This window comes from Macrotis lagotis, chromosome 8 (assembly GCF_037893015.1).
Source record: "Macrotis lagotis isolate mMagLag1 chromosome 8, bilby.v1.9.chrom.fasta, whole genome shotgun sequence".
Taxonomy (NCBI): Eukaryota; Metazoa; Chordata; class Mammalia; order Peramelemorphia; family Peramelidae; genus Macrotis; species Macrotis lagotis.
The window spans coordinates 146,064,600-146,071,067 of record NC_133665.1 but is presented as its reverse complement, the minus strand read 5'-3'; positions in this window follow the sequence as shown (position 1 = coordinate 146,071,067).

Here is a 6,468-nt window from a genome sequence, read left to right as displayed (position 1 = left end):
AATTTATGATATATAAAGACTATATGACACATCTGGAGAATTATAATATAAGATAGAAGGATCATATCAAACAGAGGCAAATAAAATGCTAATTAAGATTTTAGTTATATAAAAATATTAAAATCACTATTCACCAGGAATTAGAGAAAGTTTCAAGGAAGGCCTGGCAATTGGGTTTAGCTTGAAAGCTAAAGTATAAAAAAAATGTCAAAGGAGTGACTCTTTCTTTACAAACAGAAGGAAGGAAGAGATAGTGATTAAGAAGTCTTAAGGGGTAGAGGTAAAAAAAAATGAAGATCAAGAAAAAATGTTCTTCAATGTCTATAAGAAATATAAGAAATATATGGGGGGGGGCAGAGCCAAGATGGCGACAAGAAGGGATCTAGTCTTAGGAGCTCTCTGATAAAACTCATCAGCTAAGGATGCTAACTAAACTTTCGAGAGACAGAACCCACAAAGGGACCCAGTGAGGCAGTTCTCCTACTCAAGGTAACCTGGAAAAGAGCAGAAAGGCTCTGCTCCCCGGGATGGAGAGGCAGCCTGCTAGAGGGGTGGCCCGCCAGAGCGAAAGAACTTCAGCCTCCTGGAGGCAGCCCCAGGGCGCTGGGAGCACAGCTCACAGCAGCAGGGGAGTCTCCTGAGCTGCACCCCGAGGAGCACCAGGCACAGAAGTGGGGGAACAGTGGGGACCTCTGCCAGAGTGAGCACATGGAGCCCAGCCCTCAGGGCACACAGCCAGCAGCTTGGTCTTTCAGCTGAGCTGGTAAGCAGGAACCCCCAGGGCATGAGCCCATTATGCTGAGGGAGGGGAGTGAAGAGAGACTGCAGAGCTCTGTCCTCAGCCCCAGGAACAGGAATCTAGGGCTCTGACCACATTCAGATCCTGATCCCAGTCTAGGCCCCCCAATAGAACAGCAGGGTCCCCCCACCTCAGCCCCGTGGCAGAGGGAGGTGCTTATGGTCATTCACAGACCAGGAAGGAGGACAGAGCCTCACACACTGAGACCCTTGTGGGAGTGTCCCAAAAGCTCAGGAAGCACCCCAAAACCAGGCCCAGGCTGGGAAAATAAGCAAGCAGAGAAACAAAAGGAAGACTATTGAGAAATATTTTGCAAATGAGCCCAAGAAGGATCAAAATACTCAGTCTGAAGATGAGGAAGCACAAGCTGCTGTATCTAAAGACTCCAAGAAAGAACAGAAATTGGGCTCAAGCTAATGACAGAGCTCAAAAAAGACTTTGAAAATCAAATGAGGGAGTTGGAAGAAAAACTGGGAAAAGAAAGGAGAGAGATGCAGGAAAAACATGAAAATGAAGTCAGTAGCTTAGTCAAGGAAATCCAAAAAAAAATGCTGAAGAAAATAGCATGCTAAAAACCAGCTTAGGTCAAATGGATAAAACAGTTCAAAAAGTTATTGAGAAGAATGCTTTAAAAAGCAAAATTGGCCAGATGGAAAAAGAGATAAGAAAACTCTCTGAGGAGAACAAATCCTTCGGACAAAGAATAGAATTAAGGGAGATTGATGAATTTGCCAGAAATCAGGAATCAATACTTCAAAACCAAAAAAATGAAAAATTAGAAGAAAATGTGAAATATCTCATTGAAAAAACAACTGATATGGAAAGCAGACTTAGGAAAGATAATTTAAAACTTATTGGAATACCTGAAAGTCATGACCAGGAAAAGAGCCTTGACATCATTTTCAAAGAATTACTACAGGAAAATTGCTCTGATATTCTAGAAGTAGTGGGCAAAATAGAAATGGAGAGAATCCACCAATGCCCCCGAGAAAGAGATCCCAAAAAAACCAATCCCTAGGAATATTATAGCCAAGTTCCAGAACTCCCAAGTCACAGAGAAAATATTAGAAGCATCCAGAAGGACACAGTTCAAATATCATGGAGCTGCAGTCAGGATCACACAGGACTTAGCAGTAACTACATTGGAAGCTTGTAGGGCTTGGAATACAATATACCAGAAGGCAAAAAAGCTTAGAATGCAACCGAGAATCAACTACCCAGCAAGGCTGAATGTCCTCTTCCAGGGAAAAAGATGGACTTTCAATGAACCAGGGGAATTTCAAAGGTTCCTTTTGGAATGGCCAGAGCTGAACAGAAGGTTTGATTTTCAGATACAGGACTCAGGTGAAGCATGGAGATTGGAGGAGAGGGGGGAAATAGGAGGGACTTAATGAGGATGAACTGCATGTATTCCTGCATAGAAAAATGACACTGATAACACTCATATGAACCTTCTCAGTTAATACAGCAGGTAGAGATAGCTTTTATAGTTGAAGCACAGGAGAAAGCTGAATTCGAAGATAAAATATGGTGTAAAATGGAGTCAATAGAAAAAAAAGGAAAATGGAATGGGAGAAAGAAAAAGGAGAGGGGGAATAGTCCAAGATATTTCACATAAGATTTTTTTATTACAATGAGCTATTGCAATGATATGGAAGGGGAGAAGCAAGAGGGAATGAGGGAATCTTTGCTCTCATGAGAGGTGACGAGAGGAAACAGCATATATACTCAATGGGGTATAGACATCTGGAGTAAGAAGGAGGGGGAGCAGCGGGAAGGGGTGGGGATGTGAGTGATGGAGGAAAGGATGGACCATGGAGGGAGAGTGGTCAGATATAACACATTTTCTTTTTTACTTCTTGCAAGGGGCTGGGATTGGATGGCCTGTCCGGGACCATGGGGCCAGGTGGATTCTGGGCCTAAGGGGTGGTATAGGGGCTCAGGGCCTCTTGGCCCCAGGACCAGGGACCTGTCTGCTGAGTCAGTCAACTACCCTACAGCAGAGTCAGAGTGAAAGGAGAGAGAAAATAGAGTACATGGTAGTGGAGAAATAAGAAAGGAGGGAGTTGCGATCAGCAATGGCAACAGTGGAAAAGTATGGAAGTAACTTTTGTGATGGACTTATCATAAAGAATGAGATCCACCCATGACAGAGTTGTTGGTGTTGGAACAAAGACTGAAGCACATTTTTTGTTATTATTTGGGGAGGGTGCAGGGCAAGTGGGGCTGGGTGGCCTGCCTGGGGCCACATAGCAGGGTGATCTTTGGGTGTCTGGGGCAGGATTTGGACCCAGGTGCTCCTGGCTCAAGGGCCAATGCTCTGTCTACCACCCAGCCACCCCTACTATTATTACTATTTTATTTTATTTTGGGTCTTTTTTTTCTCCTTTTTGGTTTTTGCAAGGCAGTGGGGATAGGGGAGCTTGCATGTCACATGGCTTGGTGATTGTTGGGTTTACGAGGCTGGATATGGGCTTGGGTGCTTGTGGATCCAGGGCTGGTGCTTGGTCCATTCCGCCACCTGGCCATACCTACAATTATTACTATTTTTTTTTAATTTTAATTTTTTTCTCTCACCTTTACTTTTTTCGCCCAAGCAAGTCTATCTATATTCATGGTAAAGAAGAATATTTTATTAATGTAAAAAACATTTGTACAAAATGAGAATAAAAATAAATTTAAAAAAAAACTTGAAGAAAAAAAGAAAAGAAATATATGAGTTGTCAGTTTGCTGGAAATGGGAGAGAGAGAGAGTAAGAGTTTGGACCTTGTATAAAGACAAATGCTATTTCTTTTTTCCCTCTTCTTAGCAGAAATTCATCTTAACACCCTTTTTCTTGTGGCACTCAATGCTTTGATGCTCTGTGTGCAGTGAAAGACATAGAACCAACCTGATTGTCTATATACCTGGTGCCCTAATTGTAGAATTACTTTGCCTCTCCACTACAGGAACCTATTCATGACTAGAAAGGAAAATAACGTTTTCATACAGAGCAATAATCCTTATCTTTGAGTGAAGCAGCAGTCTGGCTGGGGTCCTTGTTAAAGCCACAAGAATAAATGTTACCTCATCTTTCTGACAAATCAAATACTGAAAAAGCCTTAAACTTAGTCAGTGAGCTAGAAAAGAGAAAAACTTATCTGATCAAATTAACTGTTAATAGTTAATAAAAAACTTCAAGGTGAATGGAATTTAGGGGAAATAGGGTTCCTTCTAGAAAATAAAAATGATTGGCTTGGTTTTAGGATTGGACAAACATTTTGTTCATAGATTTCTTGGCTATTCCTAAAGCTACAGAAATATTAGTCAATTAGATACCCTAATGATGACCTTATTTTCAAAAGAAAAGTTTTTTTCAAAAAGGTCCTGATTCCTTGGAAGTCACCAGGTAGAGGCTGAATTATTACCAATTAGGAATATATCCACAATGACAATGACAATAACAAAATGTAGATAATACTTTAAAGCATCTTTTTTATCTTTGCAACCATCCCAAGAGATAGTGGCTATTATTATTTCCACTTTGCAAACAGAGGAAGAGAGCAGTTAACTGAGGGAACAAGCTGACTTGCCCAGGGTCATACTGTTTTATATGTTTAAGATCAAATTTAAAGTTGCTATTCCTGAATTCAATCTAGTGTTCTATATACTACACCACTTCAGGTACAAATTTCATTTAGTAATTTATGGCCTATGAAAGCAAAAACAAAGTGAATAAAAATCTTATTAAAAAAGATTTTAAAAGGATATTTGACCATCCATCTGTAGGCTTCACCTATGCTTCCAGTCATATGTCTTCATATCAAGATTTCTGAGGTAATTTTTAGATATTTAAAATCTCATATTTCATAAACTAGATATGATGTAAAAATTATATTAATGTCTTTGATACTTATAAAAGGTGTCATTTTCTGGGTTGTTTGCCAGCCTTCATATGTCAGCTTCTGTTTCCTCAAAACTCCCCTAAAATTCTGGGAGGATAACGATAATCAGTTTTCTTGTTCTTTTTCCATTGAAATATAATCCAAAGAACTGAAAATAAAAAGCCCTTCCTTCCCGTCCATGCTATCAAGTCTTGTGGGTTTTGCCTCCATAGTTCCTTTCTAGTAGACTGGAAGTCTTCCCTTTGTTCCATTGCTATCTCACTCCTTTTTCTGACAGATAGCTAAACAGAAAGACATATAGAAGTATGTATCAATATCTTTTTTTACAATAATTCTTAAATATTTTACTCTGCCCAATGCTGGATATATATATATATATATATATATGCGCATGATTCTATTGCCTTTTAGGTTAGTAATATTTTTAATATTGTATGCAATTCTGGGAATCATAAACACATGACATCACTAAGAGAATACTAATGTGAAAGAAATTGGTCTTTTCAGCATCTCTTTGGGAGCACTTAGCAATTCTCCAAATGTAGTCATGACTGATCTTCTGCTCAATCTAAGCCCAACTCATTATCAACATTTGTGAAAGATGCATGTAAATGGATCAGTGAGATGAGTTTCCCAACCCTGAGCATATAATATGGCCCATATGTGTCATTCATTCACTTAGGTTTTTAGTTGTTTTCTTTTGTTTTTCACTATGAACTGAACTGACATTGGCACACTGAGAACAAGTCGAAGGGTATATGGATCTATGAAATTTTATTACATTCAGTATAATAAATGTATATTAAATTTAATAAGAAGGTAATGGAATTTCCCTGTTTGTGTTTTTATTCCTTTTATTTATTTTTAAAATGTTTTATTCATGTTTTTTTTAATTCACAAGACAGCTGGTTCAGTGAATGGAGAGCTGTATTTGGAATCAGGAAAATCTGAGTGTGAATCCCATTTTAGACACAAGCCAACTGCATCACAATACACAAGTCACTTAACCTCTGACTGAATGGTTTCCTCATCTGTAAAATTCTAATAATAATAGCATCTAATGCCCAAGGTCATTTGAAGATAAAAGGAGATAAGTGGCATAATGCTTAGAAACTTTAAATGCTTGCTATTTTTATTATTTCTTGAATCATTCAAATCTCTATTACTAACTCTGTCCTCTAATAGAAGCCCTCCTGATTAAAAGAACAGCATGCATTTCAGTAGAAAAAGAATAAAAAAATGATTATAGCTATCACTTCCACATCACAACTTTGCCCCTCAGAATTATTTTTGGGAAGTTTTGAGGAAGCTGAAGTTGATATAAGAAAGCCAGCAAACAACCTAGAAAATGTTTAGAAACTCAGAGAAGCATTATATATATATATATAGTATTATATAATATTAACATATTTTATCTCTTAATACCATAATAACTCAGACTTCTTCTCTGGTATGAAGGGTGGATCAAAAAGATTTATGTGGATTTTCCATATCTCAGAAGTCCTGTGTCTCTAACCTCTGTGATGTGGAAGAAATCACTGCATATGAAATAATTAGCTTCTCTTACATATAGTTTGTTTTTAGTTATAGATTATATATAAGATAAAAATTTCTCTATTTGTGGTAAAAAATAATGAAAATTTTAAAAATGCACATTTAAAATATGAATCACTAGCCTTTTCCTATTATTATTTGTCATTATTGTTATCTGAATTCTAAAGTCTTTCAAAGTTGCTATCCTTTACATTTTTCTGATCATTGTATAAATCATTCTCCTAGATCTA